Here is a 9266-nt window from a genome sequence, read left to right as displayed (position 1 = left end):
GAGGTCGATGGAGGCAGTGCGGTCAAAACGAATAAATCGAAGCTTGACATATTTTGATTCCCTACCAGCTGTAAATGTCGAAGATGCAGTAAAAATATAGGCGCGCGCACACACACACACAAAAGGCCCGCACCATCATCGATTTACACCATGGGGACCCATCCATCGAGAGAAGGCCATGCCTAAGACCAAGTCAAAATTGGACATCTAATCAAAATCAAAGTCCTCAACTGAATAAGAGACCTTCAATCCTAGGGAGCTTAGTAACATAGACTAGAAGGGCACGCACGCTTTGCCGCGCCACTTAGTCCTTGTCGTTGGTATATCCTTCCAGAAAGAGTAGAAAATGAACCCTTTCAAATAATACTATTATTCAATAATAAGGATTACCTATATGGAATTTAATAAACTTAAGTCTATTTAGAAACACTTATACAGACGAAGACCCTCACAACAAGCGTATGAACATACGCAACCCTACTTCTATGAGCACCCCAAGAGACTGAATAAACCAAAGAAAAATCATGTAGAAAGTACATGAGTGCATATCTAATATCATTTAGAATCAAAGCTCATCCTGACTGAAAACATCGACTTATGTCCGTCAATGGCATACTAAAAGAACAGTTGTATCCAAGATGCCTTTAGGCCATCTCTGCTTGTGACTATTCCTTCATCAGACATCATCAGACCCTATCGCCATATGATTTCCCAAGCCATCAATATCTGTGATAGACAAACAACCTGCGTTTAGTACAATAATACAAAAGAAAAGTATACGATTGGAAAATAGAGCAAGTGAGAGTTAAGAAAGAAACAAAATGGTGAAACAGAGAAATAATTTTCACACAACTCTAAATCATCCAACTTTCCCTTTCCTGTACAGGATGAATTATATGAGTTATGCTTTATGCGAATGCATTTTATGGAATGTACACATGAGGAGAAACACCCAAACTCTGCAGATCTAGACCTTACTTTTCAACAATTTGAACACTGAACCTGAAGAACAGTCTGCGCAAGGGTTTATTTGTTGATAAAGTTATAAGCATCGTCTCTAACATAGTATAAGATAAATTCGCAATAATAAGGAATAACCAATATATAATTTTGTAGAACATATGAAATCAGTCAAAAATATGGTCCTCTGCTGTACCAAATGCACTGTGATCATTAGACTCCCGAAATATCGTCCTGTGATCTGCAATAAAATGAATTTCAGTCTGGATAGTGCCATGGTTACCTCAAGCAACATACTTGTAAATTAACAGAGTAGTCAACTAATATATTTCACTGCCTCTCCCAAGAGATAGAAACATAGCATGTCAGCAGTGTGTTGTAGTTCCAATGTAGCAAAATCATTTGCATACTTTGGAACTAAAACCATTATTTACGGAAGCAGTTTTGGCTATGTGTCTATCTCTTACGGATGCAGCTTTGCAAATTTTACCTTCACCATTATCATTAGCTTTCTGCCCTATAGATGCGTATTTCACAAAAGGAATCAACGCTATCGTGTACATAACCAGCCAAAGCATCCTAGGATCTCCACAACTATCTTGATCACTACCTTGCGGGACAGATCCCTGAAGACATACAGAGGGCCTGTACCCACGTCACCAAAAAAACTCTGGGAGTTTGAAAATGACATCCCGACGGTTCTCATCAACCATATATCCTACTGCAAGGTGCGTCTAAGAGGGTTCAATCATCGTGTCCATTGTTACATGTGGTAGAAAAATATCTGACCAGTGGCCAGCAAATGTTTCCCGACTCAGGCACATATAGTAAATACTAGTGGTTGGGACGCGCCCAGGGCGCGTCTCTTGAGGCGGTCCCGGGCGCACTTATCTTGCTTATAATCCTTAATGACACTTATATACAGTTATCTAAATATAGACAAATATGCTATCTTTGCTTTAGATACAAACACTTGTTCTGAACTAATGCAACTGAATCAGCTATGAAACTATACGAGTAACCTGTAAAATAGAATATGACTTCAAATATTTCAGACCAACTTTCTTATATAGCATAGAAACTTCATTGGGAAACATTTTAACCAATTATATTTAGGGTCAGTAGGCATCCATACATTAATAAACATAACAAAAGAAACATGTATGTGTGAGGTCATCTTGACCTTCCATGTAATTCAAGACAAAAGCATATAACGTCAGATGACAAGAATAAGAAACAAATGGAAAGGAAAGACAATCTGCATTGAGTCTGCATCATGAATCTAATTGTCACCCAAAGATTGCTCTTTCTTTATTTTAGATCAGTTTGTAGTACATCCCACTCCCCACAACATACTTTGTTTCCATATTGGAGCTTGTGAACAAAAAATAAGCATTGAGTTCATTCAATGGGAACACAAGTACCTTCTAGTAACAAAATCAGTTTTGCTAAAGCACATCTAGATGTGCCATAAGTATTGCACATCTAAGTCATATGTCATTGATCTTACATTAAGATTCGTATGAATATTTTCTTTCTCTTTTTTCTTTTTCTCTTTATGCTTGATTCACTCACTTAGATGTGCAATAACTAGAGCACATCTAGATGTGCCCTAGACACACCCTAAGAAAATATGCTACTCAACAACCATATTTCTGTACAAACTGTATTAGAAGTACAACTATAACTATAAAATATCAGTGATAATGGAATACTACCTATAGTATGCTTACCACGAAAGCAGACAAAAATACTTTGAGGAAAAATGAAAGTGCTAGAAATGTTAAACTGAAATTTGGAATGGGAGGAGAGATAAACAAACCTTCCATAAATCCCCTCAGAAATTTCAACAGTAAAGAATTCTACTAATCTGTAGTGTCCCAATTAAAATTTTAGTCAGCTGTCTGAATCAGTACATTACACGATCAATTTCTAATACTACCATACCTTTTTCTGAATGGCTCCTGTGATTTTTGGGAGTGCAATCAATGAGATTAGCTTAACCAGCATCATGGTTCAACTTATGCAACTACCAGCATCTGTTTTATTGAAACAAAAGAAACTTAGCTTAACTACATTATCTCACAATTTCATTAGGGACTACAGCAGTAGCAAAAGCATCATGGTTTAGGCTTCACAACTACCAAAATGTGATATCATGCGAAAAAAGGACAATAAATTGTTCGGCTTAGCATCATGTTTCAACTTACACAACTACCAAAATATCAGGCTAAGCCATTGCCTTATAGTGTCAGGAAAAAGGATTACAAGAAAGTTCACTCATTGATGTGATTAAGGTCAGAGAAGTTAATCGTCATCCGTGTTGGTTTCATCTGGGGCGCTGTTTTGCTCCTGCGGCACTGGCACTTTATCCAGTTTCTCTATATGGAGTTGTCAAGCTGTACATACGGCAGCCGCACATATGCATACTTTAAACACACTGGACCTGTGGTCATCTATATAATGAGTTCATCTTGCACCCATGGCATCCCTGCCTAGTTCTACATTGTACTCCAGTCCGCAATGACATTTAATAGGATCAGAAACTCCCTGCAAAGAAAGATGTTCAGCTTCTTAATACTCTACATGGAATCACTGAAAGTAACGTATATGTATTTCTCCATGAGAATTAAAAAAGGAAGTCAATTAGCTTTAATCATGGAGCAACCAAACTGAAGAGTATCAGCAAAACACCTTCATTTAATGATTCGTTCGTCAAGAGACTGGAAGTACTCAACTTCTCCAGCTCCATCACCTAGTAGAGCTTTGTATTCTGACCCTCCACGGACTTCGTATCCATCTCCTGTACTGCCGCATGCAGGCACCAGAATGAAATAACACACATTGAGAATGACTTGATAAGGAAATGATCTTTACAGTTAAGAAACACACTGAACTTACAGGGAAGCTAGCAGTTGTGTTGCTCTCCTGCTAAAGGGTCCGCTTACACTGCAAAGTTAACAATTTTTTAGTTTGACTAAAGCAACAATTGCAACTGCCTGGCAGATCTAGGGCCATAAGAGTCTCCAGAATTAGAATAGTTAGCTGATTTCTAAGAGGAGACGTGATCCTTTTGCTTTGATATCCAGTTGTTTCTTTCCAACTTCAGATTCCTGTTTATTAGTTAGTGAGCGACACATGACATGTTGGATGTTCCTTTGCTATAGGAGGAGGATGGGAAGTGTGGAATACCTTGTCTATGCTCCCTCCTAAGTTGAGCATTTCACATCTCTTCCCTGCAATAACACAACAGATCAATATTTAGATGAAGCTATTAACTACAGTTTCAAACATGGCTAAATTATTTTCGACACTAAAAGCATATGCAAACTGAGATAGTCTGCAGCTCCTCAATAAATCAACTTTGTTTTTAAAATAAAATGAGTGCCATATATCTGAAGGGACAAGTACAGGTAAGATAGCAGACCAAAATATCAAGTAGTTAGTTTCCGATGATGCTGGGATAAAATATCAATCAAAGAACAGAAGCACCATCCTTTTAGCTTCAAATACAGCTTTAGAAGAAACTGGTGTGACGATCTCAAATGATTCTGAGGAGACCCGGCCCTCCAACCTTCAAATGAGATCACTGTCAATGGGTGTGAAAGACCAGATAATAAACTAACGATCTCATGTACCTTCCATCATGCATTCTAGAACAGAGTAGTCTCCAAGATGTGACTTCAATAGTTAATTTTTATACCAATGCATTAGTCCAAAGAACAAATAAATTACAGAATTATGATAGACATGCACTGCAAATTATCAATGAATGAAACATTCATATATAGGAAAAGAACAGGGGACCTCTGTTAGTGTTGAAGAACAACTGGACATTCTCATTCCACATACCGGCGGCCATGGGGCTGCTGCCACAGAGGCCGAGCTCGTCGGCAAGGATGACATGGTAGAGGCTGGGACATGAAGGAGACGACAGGCAAGCAAGAGCAGATGGAGAGGAAGGGGAAAATGTAGAGGCTGGGACATGAAGGAGATGACAGGCAGGCAAGAGCGGATGGAGAGGAGGGGGAAAATGTAGAGGCTGGGACATGAAGGAGACAACAGGCAGGCAAGAGCAGATGGAGAGGAAGGGGAAAATGTAGAGGCTGGGACATGAAGGAGACGACGGGCAGGCAAGAGCGGATGGAGAGGAAGGGGGAAATGCAGTGAACGTACAAGCATCAATCGCATGAGAGTTCAATAAGCTCGGAACAGTTGAAGCTCAAATCCGCAATGTAACTCGACCACGGTGGTAAGGGGATAGAGGTAAACTAATGCTAGAATTCCTAAATCAGTATCTGTTCCAACAAGTTAGGTTTCTTTCAGCGAATCAACTTGAGTGAGTTCAGGCGTGTGCCACATAAAGAACCTTCAGTTCAGGTTAATAGGAACAATCAGTTACTTCGCTAATTCATGCAGCTATAAGGATGAAAATTGGAAAGCTAAACTGTTGTTACGATTTACCCTAATCACAACGAGTACCTGTACAAATAGTCAATCAATTTAACTTTACTTGAGTCAACTGAAAGTCTGAAACCTCTCTGGTGTGTTTCAGTTAACTGAAAAACAACTCAAGTTCAGGTTTTGTAACATGGCACAGATCCTAGAGATAGATGCTTCACAAGCCGGAAGGCAAAATCTGATCCTGCATTGCATGCAAGAACCGATCCAATTGATGTCAACGCTAACGCCAATGATTTGCGGCAGCCATCGACCCGATCCAATCAATATGAACAGGAGCGAGCAGCAACCATGATGAATGAATCCAACACAGAACAATGGAGGGAGGGAGGGTGGGAGCGAGGGGAGCAAGGGGAAGGAAGGAAATAGACCTTGGCGCGGGAGGTGCCAAGGGGCACACTGGCGCTGGAGTCGTTGCAGACTGACTGGCATCCGATGTAGCGCCTCCGACCACTAAATCGTCCCGTCACCACCAGGCCTGGCCATCGCCCCCACTCCCGGTCCTCCGCTAGATGGGCATAATGACATATCAGAAGTGGATGGGAAGAAGGATTGAGAAACTGGTTGATTACTCACCTGGGCTCCAGATCCTTCGAAGAAATCAGCTGGCCACCCATCCTGCTCGCCCCCTTTACTCCCATCCCGCTGCAGCCGCAAGTACACCCGGAGGAAGAGGCGGAGGAGAGAAACAAGGAGACGAGCGGAGGTTGCGTGTGAACCTGGGAGGTGAGGGTTTGCTTTGTGGGGAAGAGAAAGCAGTGGAGGCGTTATCTGGCCGCTGCCCAATCGACCATCTTCTTTTTTTCGATCTGTTTTTTCTCCTCGCCAACCCTCACACCCGATCGACCTGATGACATGGCACGCGCGAGCGAGCGCCTTTGATGCACACGTTAATGTTTTGGATATGCAGGTGCGCACACATAACATCCAGCCAAAATGGCAGCACAAGTTCACCATGATCCAGGACTACATCGTCAGTAAACTTCGGCTATCAATCCATCTATCCTATGGCACTTCTGATGCTTGAGAAATAGCCAAAGGCTACATTATATTTACACAAAACATTTCCAGCTCGCTAGTGAGCCAGTGTAGATTGTAGAGCCAATGTACTACATAAAAGCATGAGACTGGGGGTACTTCTGAAAGCACTAACAATAGGCAATGGAGCATATGGTCTGCAATGCAATCTTAATACGATTTATTATGTTCGAGCAAAAAAAAAAATCGATTTAGTTGCTAACAGAAGTTTTTTTCTACAAAAAGCAGTTTCTCGCATAAAAATCATTTCCTATTCTAAACAGAAATATATTAGAATCTTTGGCTCAGCTGAAAGGTACAAACATGATCATTTGCTTAATTAAATGGTGTCACTAATGCTTATGACCTGGTTCTTGTATCGGATTAAGAAATTTGCAGTTGCTGAAGGATAGATGAGCATCTTCACACAACTATATAGTAAGAGATTGCGTTGGTTTCCTACTGTTGCTTACTATTCCTATCACCTCACTCCAGATCTAAATGAGGGTTATCCATTACACAATAAGACAACACCCTCAGCTTCGGCAATGGTTCAAAAATCTTACTGCTATTAATCATTGTCTGATGCCACTGTTCCAAGACCTCATGCACGCAAACCATCCTGAGACCGAACAGAGCTCCTTACTTTTTCCAAATTGTCGGTTCTCTTGGTGGATATCCAACAAGAACCCCCAGCATGCAAAGCCTCATTTGCAGGGGTATGGTAGGACTGATCAATATCCATCCTCATGCTGCAAATATCTCTGTTGGCATGGCACCCTGAATACAAAAAAACTAATGTTAATTGCATAAAGCATGCACCCAAATGCAGTATGGAAGATATGGGAGCCAACTAAAGTTTTACAAAGAAACATTCCCTACTATTGAAGCTGGTTCAAGGCCAGCTAGTTCTATATTTTTCTAGAAATCACATAGATAGCATGTGTTACATCAGCATCGTGATTTGCTAAGAGCATAAATGAATTATTAAAGAGAATAGAAATTACGCATTTGCCTTCTTACAATTATGAATCTCGACCATTGATCAGCCGTCCCGATCTACGTACCAGTAGCAAATCTCATCAGCCCCCACATTTTGCTGGTTTGGGGGATGGACCTCTCTGCCTTGCTGCAGTAGGCATAGCTTTAGGGTGGAGGAGGGGTGAGAAGGCAGAGGGCAGAGGCATCAATCTCACGAGGGAGTGGAGAATCGGTGAAGCCTGCGGCGCAGCACGCGTAGAAGGTGGACCGGCGGCGGAGGAGTTGGCGGGGCAGTGGGCCATGGGGAGAAGGAGGTGCCGGTGGTGAAGGAGACCTGGAGACGGCCGATGATGGGGGAAAAGAAGGTAGTAGTGGGGCGAGAGGAGATCCGGCAGCGGCCAGCGGGAGAAGCAGTAGGCGGCGGCTGGCGGCAGGATGGAAGACCACGAGGAAGAAGAGCTCGCAGGAAAGGGAGCGTGGGACTCGACCAGTCCGGGCCCTGTCTGGTCTATTAGGCCGACTCCTCCCACTTCAGGATGGCAATATTCCCCGTGTGGATGGGTACCCATGGGGATTTACCCGTTATGGAGCGGGAATGGAGAACAAATTAGCTTCATAGGTATTGTTTGACGGGTACCCGTTAGTCTCGCAGAACGGGGATGTATATGAAATTCTTCGTGAGGACTCCATGGATACCTGAAAACTATGCCATTTGTACTACAAATGCAGAATATATATATTAATACCTCGATATTTTACACAATTATTTTTCTTCACCTCTCCCAACAACCATTTCTTCTCCAATCTTACCTATCCCAGTCAGCTTTGAAATCCCCCTGGATACCCGACGGGTACCGGATACCCGATATTAACAGGGATGAGGGGCGTTTTGTCCCCGCGAAGCTTCACGGGGATCGCGGGTATGGGGATTGGCGGGGATCGAGGCGAGGATGGTGGAGTCATCCCCGTCTGCGTTGCCACCTTGACTCCCACTTATTATTAGGGCACATCATGGATGAGGAGTAGGGAGCAAAACCCACCCAGCGCTTGACCAAGTCAAAATCGAGGCAACCAACACAATCGCTAGCGTGGATCGCTCCTGGGTGTTTTTACCGAAAAAAATTATAGGAGACCAGGTCTCACGGGCTAGCAGGTGAGATCCATCCTGATGGATGACACGTGGCATTCACAAATCATAAAGCATCTAATCTCTCTCATCTCCTGATTTCAAGTGGGGGTGGGGTATATGCTTTCTGATTTGTAAATGTCACGTGTCATCCATCAGGATGGGTCTCACATGCTAGCCCATGAGACCTGGTCTCATATAATTATTTTTCGTTTTTACCCCAGGGAGCTTAGTGAATTAGAAGATACTAGTCCATATGCCCGTGCGTTGCAATGGGAGAGATATTTCTTTGCAAAAAGCAATGGGAGAGGTAATTGATCTGTCCATCAAAAACGATCTCCAAAGCGGTCTTGTTTGTCCTACGAGATCTTGATAGTAGTGGGGTTAGTCAGTGTGGTGGCAACCATCCAACTCGTGCTTTTTTTTCCTCCGGGTCCGCCTCTTTCTCGGGGTTGTGTCCGCCTCCTCATTTGGTAGCTATGCGGCGACTTTTGGGGCATGATTGCTTCGACCAGTCTCGCTTAAGATGACGTAACCGAATGGATTACCAATTGTAGCGCATAAGTCTCACTTTATTAGCATATTCCACAACCAGACATCAATGTTCCTTCTTTATTAGGATTTATTCTCTTTGATTATTGTAGCGCTCACGTGTCCATAATTTTTTTGTTCGAGGTAAACCAACATATTCTCTTTGATTGGCCCAAGAAAAAATGCTCCC

The 9266-nt window shown here is 42.4% G+C and overlaps 1 long non-coding RNA gene across 12 annotated transcripts; it reads right to left on the bottom strand.

Moving 5' to 3' along the window:
- Positions 1–347: 347 nt before the first annotated feature.
- On the bottom strand, positions 348–7913 carry LOC119284907. 12 transcript variants are annotated; one of them, XR_005139266.1, is made up of 11 exons: positions 7462–7913; positions 5998–7218; positions 5793–5929; positions 4388–4534; positions 4153–4196; positions 3862–4073; positions 3655–3768; positions 2908–3510; positions 2783–2830; positions 1157–1201; positions 348–726 (listed from the first exon to the last, which is right to left on the bottom strand). It is a non-coding gene; the product is annotated as an uncharacterized LOC119284907 (long non-coding RNA). The 12 variants fall into 12 exon arrangements; XR_005139268.1 differs by lacking the exon at positions 4388–4534 and having other exon boundaries at positions 2908–2999; positions 3171–3510; positions 3862–3909; XR_005139267.1 differs by lacking the exon at positions 4388–4534 and having other exon boundaries at positions 2908–2999; positions 3229–3510; positions 3862–3909.
- Positions 7914–9266: the final 1353 nt, after the last annotated feature.

Source organism: Triticum dicoccoides, chromosome 4A (genome assembly GCF_002162155.2).
Source record: "Triticum dicoccoides isolate Atlit2015 ecotype Zavitan chromosome 4A, WEW_v2.0, whole genome shotgun sequence".
NCBI classification, from domain to species: domain Eukaryota; kingdom Viridiplantae; phylum Streptophyta; class Magnoliopsida; order Poales; family Poaceae; genus Triticum; species Triticum dicoccoides.
The sequence above is the reverse complement of the archived record's forward strand: the minus strand, read 5'-3'. Positions and strand labels throughout refer to the sequence as shown.